This window comes from Giraffa tippelskirchi, chromosome 11, assembly GCF_054371585.1.
Source record: "Giraffa tippelskirchi isolate mGirTip1 chromosome 11, T2T-mGirTip1v1.2.pri, whole genome shotgun sequence".
Taxonomy (NCBI): domain Eukaryota; kingdom Metazoa; phylum Chordata; class Mammalia; order Artiodactyla; family Giraffidae; genus Giraffa; species Giraffa tippelskirchi.
This window is the reverse complement of record NC_137285.1, coordinates 19832465-19843624: the sequence shown is the minus strand read 5'-3', so window position 1 is coordinate 19843624 and position 11160 is coordinate 19832465. Positions and strand designations below refer to the sequence as shown.

Here is an 11160-nt window from a genome sequence, read left to right as displayed (position 1 = left end):
TTTTTAAACATTTGTTTTTTTTGGCTGCGCTGAGTCCTAGTTGCTATGCACAGGATCTTCAAGCCTAGTTGCGGCATGCAGACTCTTTAGTTGTGGCATGTGGGATCCAGCTCCCCGACCAGGGATCGTACCCAGGCCCCGCTGCATTGGCAGCTCAGAGTCCTAGTCACTGGAGCACCAGGGAAGTCCCTCATATTCCTTTTTTGCCTGGCCAGCCCTGCCCAGACTCGGGTAGAAAGTGGAGGGGGCTTCCACTGGAGGTTGCCTGACCCTCCCTTCTTTCCACGTTCTCTGGGGAACCTCCCCACCACCACCCTGCCGGGAGCAGTGTCCTGCCGAAGTCCAGCCCTTCCACCTCCCGGTTCGTCCTCTCCTCAGGAGCCCGGGTACCCGCTCCCTGGGTTTGCCCTCTTGGCCTCGGTGACACATGTCTTCCCCAGAACATGCTTCACCTTCACCCGAGTGGCAGGAGCTGCACTTCTCGGGCCTTGTTTCTAGTCTCTGCTCCTGGTCGCTTGTGGACGTTCACGCAGGCGCCTTTCGGAGAGCCAGGCTCGAGGGCCCTCGGCTTGAGCGCTCTGGGGTCGGCAGGGCAGGGTGGGGCGAGCAGCTGGCTCGGCTTCAGTGGTCGGGCTGGGGCACCCCTGGAGCTCTGTCCGCAGGCTCTTGGCTCTGCCGCCCCGCTTCTGGCTGCCTTCTGCTCTCTCTTCCCCTGTGTCTGCCTTTCCCTGGTTCTTTCTTTTAAAATTAATCAATTAATTATTTTTGGCTGCACTGGGTCTTCATTGCTGTGCATGGGCTTTCTCTACTTGCGGTGAGAAGGGGCTACTCTCCCTCTCCGTGTGCAGGCTTCTCATTGAGGTGGCCTCTATTGTTGTAGAGCACATGTTCTGGGGCACTCGGGCTTCAGTAGTTGTGGCTTCCAGGCTCTAGAGTGCAGGCTTAGCAGTTGTGGAACACGGACTTAGTTGCTCTGCAGCATGTGGAATCTTCCCATACCAGGAATCAGACCCATGTCCCCTGCATTGGCAGGCGGATTCTTAAGCCCTGGGCCACCTGGGAAGTCCTCCCTGGTTCTAATGAAGAGCCCACCCCTTGAGTTTCCCTTCCTGTGCTTTCCCCTCGATGGGTGTCCCGTGCACTAACGAGCTTTGTTTATAACCTTGTCTTGCTCAGCAAGGAAGCATCTGCTTATGAAATGAACCCCACATCTCCCGGGGACCAGACCAGGTCTGTGTCATTTCCTTGCTTTGTTCCTCCACATACTTCCTGAGCCTTGAACCTGCCCAAAATAATCACTTTGATTCTCGGAGACAGTGTCCAGAGCTTGGGATTCTCGGAGGAACTCTGTCAAGCTGGAGTGTCATATAGCCTGAGACCGTTTGTCTTAGTAGCATGTCCAAACCACCACAAATGATCAAAACCTATTCATTCAACATGTATTTAGTGAGTAGCTGCTTTTCTGGGAGCTGGGTATAAAGGCATGATAAAACTTTTAAAACTCTGACCCTCCTGGGCATATAGTCTAGCAGGGGGGTAGACATACAATACACAAATATGCAGTAAAATATATAAGTACATCAGATGGTGATCACAGCTAAATAAACAGGGGAATAGAAGGCCTCTCCAGTCAAGGACATTTAAGCAAAAGCCTGAAGGAGGTGAGGGAGAGAGCTAAGAGGTTATTCCAGGCCAAGACAGCCTGTGCAAAGGCCCTGAGGCAGGAGCTTGTCCAGGGTGCTCAAGAAACCTGAGGGAGTGAGGGAAGGAGAGGGAGGGTGGAGAAATACAAAAGCCCAAATCCATCAGGGCCTTGGAGTCCTGTATGGACTTTCACCTTGATTAAGTGAGGTATGATACCACTCCAAGGTTTGACCAGAGAAGGGCCAAGATCCGACCTGTGCTTTAAAAGGATGGTTTCTGGCTACTGTGTTGAGAACAAACTGGATGGGGTGAAGAAAGGAAACAGGGAGACCAGTGGGGAGATGCATGCAAGAAGTGAGAAGGTAGGTGCTGGACCAGGGTGGCAGCGGTGGCAGTGATGAGAGAGTTGGGCTCCAGGTATGTTTTAAAGGTAGAGCTGGAAGCAATCGCTGAGGAATGAGGCGATCCTCATTGTGTGGACTTTTTTCTTTTTAAAAAATATATATTTACTTATTTGGCTGCACTGGGTCTTAGTTGCGGCACACCGGGGATCTTTGATCTTTGTGGCCAAATGCAGAATCTTTAGTTGTGGCATGGAAACTCTTAGTTGCCACCTGCGGGATCTATTTCCTTGACCAGGGGTCAAACCTGGGGCCTCTGCATTGGGAGTGCAGAGTCTTAGCCACTGAAAAGTTCCTTTGTGGACTTTTAAAAACCAGGTTCTCATGGATTTGAAAGGACCCAAGAGATCATCTGACTTTCCTGGTGGCTCAGACGGTAAAGCGTCTGCCTATAAGGCAGGAGACCCGGGTTCGATCCCTGAGTCGGGAAGATCTCCTGGAGAAGGAAATGGCAACCCACTCCAGTATTCTTGCCTGGGAAATCCCATGGACAGAGGAGCCTGGTAGGCTACAGTCCATGGGGTCTCAAAGAGTTGGACACGACTGAGCGACTTCACTTTCACTTTCAAGATATCATCTAGGCTTCCCAGGTGGCTCAGTGGTAAAGAATCTACCTGCCAATCCTGGAGATGCAAGAGACTCAGGTTCGATCTCTGGGTCAGGAAGGTTCCCTGGAGAAGGAAATGGCAACCCACTCCAGTGTTCTAGCCTGGAGAATCCCATGGACAGAGGAGCCTGGTGGGCTTCAGTTCATGGGGTCTCAAAGAGTTGGACACGACTTACCGACTGAGCATGTAAGCAGACATCATCTAGTGCAACCTCTTCACTTAACCTACAGAGCCAAGGCTGGAGCTTCTGACCCTGAGTCCAGAGTGTTTGTAGCTGAACCAGTGGTGGCTCTGGAGGGAGACCTGGAGAGATGTGAGGTTCCAAGGGAAGAAGGCCCCTGACACTGCAGCAGAGCATGGGGTCCTGGCAGACTTATTGGCTGGCAGGAACCTGGAGTGTAAGCTGATGATTCTGGATGCTCTGGGTCTTTAATGGCTCTCTCTGGGCCCTCATTTTGATCTCAGTTGGGCTGAAGTCTTGGTGGTCATGTCTGAGCTCTTGGGCAGATCAGAGGCCATGATCTTATGCATTTTTTTTTAAATTGGAGTGTATTTGCTTCACAATGTTGTTAGTTTATGCTATACAGCAAAGTGAATCAGCTATACCTATACATACATCCCCTCCTTTTTGGATTTCCTTCCCATTTAGATCACTACAGAGCACTGAGTAGAGTTCCCTTGTGCTATACAATAGGTTCTCATTAGTTATCTATTTTATACATAGTAGTGTATGTATGTCAATCCCAGTCTCCCAATTCATCCCACCCAGTCTTCCCCCGTCTTGTCCATATGTTTGTTCTCTATGTCTGTGTCTATATTTCTGCTTTGCAAATAAATTCATCTGTACCATTTTTATAGATTTCACATATGTGGGTTAATATGTGATATTAGTTTTTCTCTTTGTGCATGTTTTTGAAGGTTTTATTGTGCTAGTACTAAGTGACAGCCCAGAGACAAGATGTCCTTGCTCTGGAAGAGCTAACAGTTTGAGGAGACAGACAGGTGGACCAAGGATGCCCCCATGATCATGGATAATCAGGCTCAAGTGTGAGGCATGTGCAGGAGCTGTCAGGCTTGGGATCTCTGTCTGAGGGTGGACTCTATGAACAGTCACCAGATCTCCCGGGGAACACAAGTCAGAGGCCTCCTGCACACTTAGTGGTCTACTTAAAATCCACAGTTCATCCCTTATAAGAAAGGGAGCAAGGAGGGTCAGTGGGGGCTGGGATCTCACTGCCTACATCTGTGTCACCCATCAAAGGCTGCGCTTAAAATGCGGGGACCCAGGTGCAACTGCTGGGAGGCAACCGTTCACCTGGCGGCCACAGGTGATCACAGGACAGGGCTAATGAGAGAATGGTGCCCAGACATGGGAGATGGAGCTGGATCACTGAAGTGGGGCTTAAGTCTCAGTGGCCTGGTGTCACGCCTGCTCCGGTCCTTTTGTTGGAGTTTTCCTTGGGAGCTAGAAGAAGTGTGCCTGTGTGCTGTGCTAAATCGCTTCAGTTGTGTCCAACTCTTTGTGACCCAATGGACTGTAGCCTGCCAGGCTCCCCTGTCCATAGGATTCTCCAGGCAAGAATACTGTAATAGGTTGCTATGCCCTCCTCCAGGGGATCTTCCCAATCCAGGGACCAAGCCTCTGGACTTAAGTCTCCTGCATTGGCAGGCGGGTTCTTTACCACTAGTGCCACCTGGGAAGCGAGGGGATGACAACAAACAAAATCCAGACAGACTCCCTCCAGGGCACGAGCTATTTAGTCCTTGCTTGCCCTGGGCTGAAGCACTTGGAGAGGATGGGAGGGGGACCCTTCCTAGCCTCCCTGGGGCAGTTCTCAGGATGGGACCCATTCTCCAGGACAATCAAGGTGGAGTGCTGTGCTCAGGGTGTGCCTGCGTCTGTGATGGGTTTTGGGATCCACATCGCCTCAGTTTCCCCGAGGAAAGGGTATCTGTTAGGTTGTCCCTGCAGCATGCTTTCCAGGAGGGGGATTCCCAAATGAGAAGAGCTGCCTTAAGTCGGGCAATCTGTGTGCCTGAGCTGTTCCGTTCGGTCACTCCTTCCCTTTGGTTCTCGTGCAAGTTATAAATACTCTGGAGAAGTGTGTTGCCCTCACTCCCTGGTACCTCCCTGTGCATAAGCTTATCCACTGGACCCAAGAAGCAGGCCAGGGCATCAGGATGAGATGAGGCGGCAGTGGGGAGCCGAGCTGACATCCCAGCAGGAGGACTCCTCCTCCAATGTCACGGATCGCTCCAGGGCCAGCCCCATTCCCGTGACTCATGCGTCACTCCCATCGAAGGGGACTTCTGAGGTCAGGGGTGTGTTTTCGTGAACCTTTAAAGCATCTTGCAAGAATGGCCTAGATTTGAAAAGACTGTAACCAGAGGAAAGAGAGCCCATGAGACAGGTAGTGTAGGAGCGTCCCCGGTGGTCCAGTGGCTAAGGCTCTGCGCTCTCAATGCAGGGGGCCTGGGTTTCATCCCTGGTCAGGCACCTAGATCCCACAGACCACAACTAAGGGTTCGAATGCATAGCCAAATAAATAAATAAATGTTAAAAAAGAGGGGGGCAGTGTAGAGTACCTTGCCTAGTGCCTGGTACTTAGTAGGTGCTCAGTAAATCAGTGTTCCTATCCCTTAGCCTCTGGCAATCATTCATCTGTTTTCCATCTCTATGGATTTGCCTATTCTGGACAGTTTGTGTAAATGGAATCCTACAATATGTGGCCTTTGGTGACTGGCTTCTTTCACTTACAGTGATGTTTTCTAGGCTCATGCACATGGTAACCTGAATTGGTACTTCATTCCTTTTTATCTCAGGATAACATTCTGTTGTGTGGATGGATACATGTATCCATTCATCAGTTGATAGGCATTTGCATTTTCCCCACTGTTTTCTTTTCAGCTGAGCTTCAGAGCCCGCGGGATCTTAGTTCCCCAACCAGGGATTGAATCCCTGTCCCCCTACTCAGTGGAAGCTCAAAGTCTTAACTGCTGGATTACCAGGGAATTCCCCCCACTCTTTGATTACTGTGAATAAGGCTGCTGTGAACATTCATGTATACATTTAAAAAAATATTTCATGCATACATTTTTATAATATTTATTTTTATTTATTTGGCCTCACTGGGCCTTAGCTGCTGCATGCATGGTCTTTAGTTGCGGTAGATGAACTCTTGGTTGCGGCAAGCGGGAGCTAGATCCCCAGCCCAGGACCGAGCCTAGGCCCCCAGCGTTGGGAATGAGGAGTCCTAGCCGCTGGACCGCCAGGGAAATCCCTGTGTATATGTTTCTGTGTGGACCTACATTTCGTTTCCCTTGAGTACATCCTTAGGAGGGGAGTCGCTGGGTCGTATGAAAACTCGCATGTTTAACATTTTGAGGATCTGCCAGACTTTTCCAAGGCAACTGTCCCATTTTTCAGTGCGCACTGTTTTATAACGATGGTCATGCAGAATTGTGTAGCGTAGCGGTTAATGCAGGGTCCAGAGCCAAGCTGCCTGGGTTTAGAATCTGGCTGGGGGACTTGGGGCAGGTCCCTTCACCTTTCTCAGCCTCAGTTTCCTTGTCTATAAAACGGGGACGAGGTTAGTGCTCACTACAGGTTGTCATGGGGATTAAATGAGAATGTCTATGAAGTGCTTGGTTGGGGCTGTTTCTAGTTTTTGCTGTTATAAATATTTCCCCCTCCCCAGACTGCAGGTGCTGGGCACATAGTAGGTACCCTGTCCATGATATTTTACAGCCTGGGTCCCCAACCTCCTCGATCTAATGCCTGATGATCTGAGGTGGTACTGATGTAATGATAATAGAAATAAAAGTGCACAGTAAATGTAATGCGCTTGAATCATCCCCAAACCATCCCCTTCCCCCAGCTCCGGTCCATGGAAACATTGTCTTCCATGAAATCAGTCCCTGGTGCCACAAAGGCTGGGAACTGCTGTTTTAAAGGATGCAGAATTTGCTTCTGGGGGTACCCCATGTTTTGGTGCTTTTGATTCTTCTGATCACCCATGGGAAAACCCCCTAGACTGTCACTGTCTTGCACCCTGGGAACTCCCTTCACTTGGAGGATCTGACAGGGATCTGTGAGATTAGGGGTGGTTTCCACTCCAAGAGGCACTTTGACCTTAGACCCAGGAACACAGGGAGCATTTGGAGCCAGGCCTCCAGAATCGGGAGCAGGTTGGGTCACTCAGACCCGGCAGCGCTGGGGAGCCGAGACCCATCCCCATGAAGCGGCCCCTGTTCCTCAGCAGCCCGGCTCCTGCTCTGAGGTCAGCCTCTGGGAAGGAGGTGGCAGCCCTGGCAGGAGCCCCACGGAGAGTAATCCCAGTGATGGAACGTGTCCCTGGAGCCCCACGCTGCAGATGCGGCCCAGAGTCTCCAGGGCCTCGCCAGCCCCCAGGCACAGAGATGGGCCTGCTCCCTTGGCCGGGGGTGGCCCTGCTGTCGGTGCCCTGACAGAGCAGCAGCTCATCAACCTGGGAGCACTGGGTGTTCTCCAAGCACTAGGAGAGCCTGGCAGCCTGTGTGCTGCCCAGATGTGGAGGAAGAGTCAGAGAGCACCTGGGCTTATTGTTTGCCTTGATTACTGAAGGGAGTCCCGTCTTTAGGAAAACAACTGGAGGAAGGTGGAAAAAAATGACAGCTCTGGGTGAGGGTGAGGAGGGAATTGGTTCACTCTCTCACCTGGCAGATGTTTACTGTCCAGGCAGTGGGTCACAGGGAGGGAGGCGAGTTTGCCATCTGGAATCAGACACGAATCAGAGCGAATAGTGCCTCAGTAGAGGGAGGCACAGAGTGCAGCCAGACCAGAGAGAAGGCAGCAGCCAACTGCCTGATGGGGAAGATTTCACAGAAAAGGAGGCATTTCAATTGGGTTTTGAAGGATGCATAGGAGTTAGACAGGAGCAAAGTAGGGAAGGCACAGGGAATAGCATGAGCCGATATCTTTAGTACTCAAAGTGTGTGGTGTTTTGGAGGGTAGGATGGGGGAAATCCCAGGTGTTAGAAGTGCAGGATCAAGGGTGGTGAGATGGAGATTAGCCTGGAAAGGGGCTGAACCCTGTAAAATCCAGTGGACACACACATCAAGGACCTCCTAGCAGGGAAGGAAGAAAGCAGCTGAGAAGCCCTATCTACAGAGTTGAGACCAACTGCATTATAAACCCAGCTCAGTCACCAGCTACAATGTGGTCTTGAGAAGATTGAGGGGTTCAACTTCCCAAAGGCTTCATGTCATCGTCTGTGAAATGGACAGGTTGAATCTACCTGGCCCAGTGACCAAGATTAAATGGAAACTATGTGGGACAGTCTGTGGTCACTTCACAACTGGGGGTTCTTTTCCTGCTTGTGGGGAGGTGCTCCTGCAGCCTGGGCTTCCCTGGAGAGACCAAGGAAGGGCTGGGGCTCATGGGAGGGATGGGTGGACAGGGAGTCAGATGTAAGTCAGGACAGGGTGGCTAGAGTTTCAGGTGTCAGGGATCTGCCCAGAGGTGCTGTCATAGGAAGCTGGGCTGCATGAGGTCAGAAAACTCCTCCCTATTGGGAGCAGTGACAGGTCAGAGAACACCCCAGGGCACAACCACAGCTACAAGGATGTGAGTGAGCCTCCCGAATCCCATGTGCTCAAAAGCCCTTCAGATCTGTGATTGGGTCCATCTCACCACCCTTGACTCATCACTTCTGACACTTGGGACCTCCCCCTTTCCCCAGACGTACCACGAACTTTGAGTACTAAAGGCACTGGCTCATGCCTTTACTCCTTCTCCCCTGGTAAACTCCTATGTATCCTTCAAAGCCCAACCAAATGCCCCCTTTTCATGAAATCATTCCCATCAAGTAGTCAGCTGCTTCTCTTGGCTCCTGCTGCACTCTGTGCCTTTCTTTTCTCTTTTTAACTATTTTATTTTTTTGGCTGCACCAGGCAGCATGCGGGGTCTCGACCAGTTCCCCAACCAGAGATCCAACCTGTGCCCCCTGCAGTGGAAGCTCAGATCTTAACCACTGGACCACCAAGGAAGTCCCTGAGCCTCCCTCTATTGATGTCTGTCCCCCATCCCAGATGGAGCGTACTCCTTCCAGGATGCTGAAGCTGGGGGAGCAGGAGCCACCCACCGGTTCCCCTAAGGTCTCAGCTTCTTCCCTGATGAGCTAGGTTGTCTTTGAGTCGTCCTCCCTCCCAGGAGATGGGAAGAGGCCAAGTCAACAGGAGAGCAAGCGCACACTTCCACGGCGAGCCCTGCACCTGCGTCCAGGTGCAAGGGGCCAGTCAGGGGGCATCTCCCTGCATTCTTGGTGCGCTGGTTAACTGCTTTTTGTGCGTATGTACCAATTCTGACTTTCCATACTGTCTCTGAGCTGATTAACATGCTGACATCCATCAAGAGACCGTGTCACCTTTAGTCTCCCCGCAGCCTGGCAGCTGTGATGTATTATTTTGGACTTGGCCCGCCGCGTCACTACAGAGGACCACGGCCAGCGGGAAGAGAGAGATTATGTTGTTCCCATCTGGCTTCAGCCGCCTCCCCGGTCCCTTCCAGCTGTTCCCCGTTACCCACGGCCAAGTTACCCACGGCCAAGCGGCAGATGCAGGGTGGGGGGGGTGGGGGGCGAGGTCAGCTGTTAGCTGGAGACCTGTCCGTCATCTTCACGTGAATGTCTTCAAGGCTATTTCTGGCCTTGCCATTATCCCCACGGCTTCAGGATAAATATAGACACGGATTGAAAAGCCCCAGTGGCAGGCAGGCAGGCAGGCAGGCAGGCAAGCGAGGCAGGCAGCACTGGAGAGCGTGCGGACGGGGTGCTTGGCTATAAATAAGTCTGCTGGAACACCTCCCCAGCCACGCTGTGCCATGCAGAAAGACAGATCTCCTTGCCGGCTCCCTCGCAAAGCACACTTGTGCCTGGGGTGGGGGGCCGGGTGGCAGAGGGGCGGCGGGAGGGAAGGTCCGTGGGAGGAGAGAAGGGAGGAACTGGTCTGTGGGAACCTTGCATGGCTGGGCAGGGCTGCCAGAAGTAGTTCTCCCTTAGCCTTGCTAGGAGCTGATAAAGAGGGCCAGCCGCTCCCCCCACAAGCAAGAGTCCTGGGACAGTCACGTGTTGTGCCCAAAATGGCAGCCTCCAGCCAGCATCTCCAGCCCCCTGGCTTTCCCAGGCCCAGTCCTGTTGCAAGTGTGGTCAGTAGACAAGGACAGGTTCTGGGTGGTTCTGGACTTGGGCCTGCAGGTGCCTGCTCTGCTTTCTCAAGCTGCCGTCTGTCTCCTTCTTCTGCTTCCTCCCGGCTTCCTCCTCCTGAAAAGATTCCAGGTTTGTTTATCTTCTGGTTTCCCAGTCCTCAGTGCTCACCCAAGGCCGGCCGCCTAGTGACCCCCTGCTCCGTTGAAGCTAGAGTCGCAGGGGGCAGGAGTCCAGTGGTCCCTGGCCCCCCCTCACCCCTCACCCCCTCCTCGGGCCCACCTTTCTCCACCTGCCTCCTCCCTGGCTCTGACCACCCCCTCCTAGGCGGCAGCAGGTACCTGGGCTGGTGCTGAGCAAGGACAAGGGCACGCTCCCAGGACATACTTTCCATGGAAAAGGATAGGAGTCGGTGAGCTGGCGAGAATCCTGGGACGTCCCCGTGAACAAAGTATCCTTACTGTGCAGTCACCAGTCATGGGAAGTGGTCCCCATGAGCCCAGTCCCCTCTTCAGCCTCAGTGAACAAAGACCCCCTGCATTCAGGGGACCGTGCGCTCAGGCCCAGTGCAAGGATAGGACAGTTATTAACACTGTGAACATTGCCCCTGTGGAGGGGGAGTGGACAGCCCTGCCCATCCTGTGGATGAGGGGTCTGCACCCCTGCCCCACGGTCATTGCAGCCGCTTCAGGGCTTCGAGGACAAAGGGAACCACAGGAGCTCAGGAGCTCGTTAGCCACCAGAAGAGACTGGAGTCAGCGGGCAGTTGTGGTGCCCATGATATGAGCCTGAGGGAATGGGGTGGGGGACCTGCTTCTGGGGCATGGACCCTGTGGAGGAAGGGCAGCAATACTTGGGCTGGACTTCTTGGAACGCCAAGTTCACCCAACTCGGGAGGTGGTAGAGGGCCTTCCTGGCAAAGGAAACAGCCAATGCAAAGGCTCAGAGGGTGAACAGGTGCTGCAGGGTCTGTCTGGGAGCGCGGGCTGAGCCCAGGGAGGGAGCCAGGCCAGTGGGGGTTGGGGGCAGGTCTTGTGCGCTGGTTAAGGAGCGTGGATGCTGGCTTGAAAGCCGAGGGAGAGTGTTGAGGGGCTCAGTCCTTTCACGCTCTGAAGTATCAGGAAAGGCTTCATCTGACTCCATGGGGATGACAGGTCGGAGGCCGGGGGAGGAGGGGGCAGGCTGATGGCAGCATCATGATGTCTTGCACTGCTGAGTACCTGAAAGATTTTGTTGTTGTTGTTGCTTTCAACAGAACCTGTGACATCTGGGATGTACACATGTGGGTGCATGCCGGAGAAAGTCGGGTTTCTAAAGACAATGGG

At 52.9% G+C, this 11160-nt stretch overlaps 1 protein-coding gene across 12 annotated transcripts in view; it reads left to right on the top strand.

Annotated features, from left to right (window-relative positions):
* The window catches only part of PITPNM2 (phosphatidylinositol transfer protein membrane associated 2), a 157182-nt gene that overhangs the window by 42154 nt on the left and 103868 nt on the right, over nucleotides 1–11160 (top strand). Inside the window, exon 1 of one of the 12 annotated variants that reach the window (XM_081540211.1) lies at nucleotides 9734–9967. The exons of the other annotated variants lie outside the window; for them this stretch is intronic. The gene's annotated coding sequence lies outside the window, so the exon portion shown is untranslated. Of the gene's footprint in view, nucleotides 1–9733; nucleotides 9968–11160 lie in introns of those variants that run through there. 12 annotated transcript variants of the gene reach the window in all.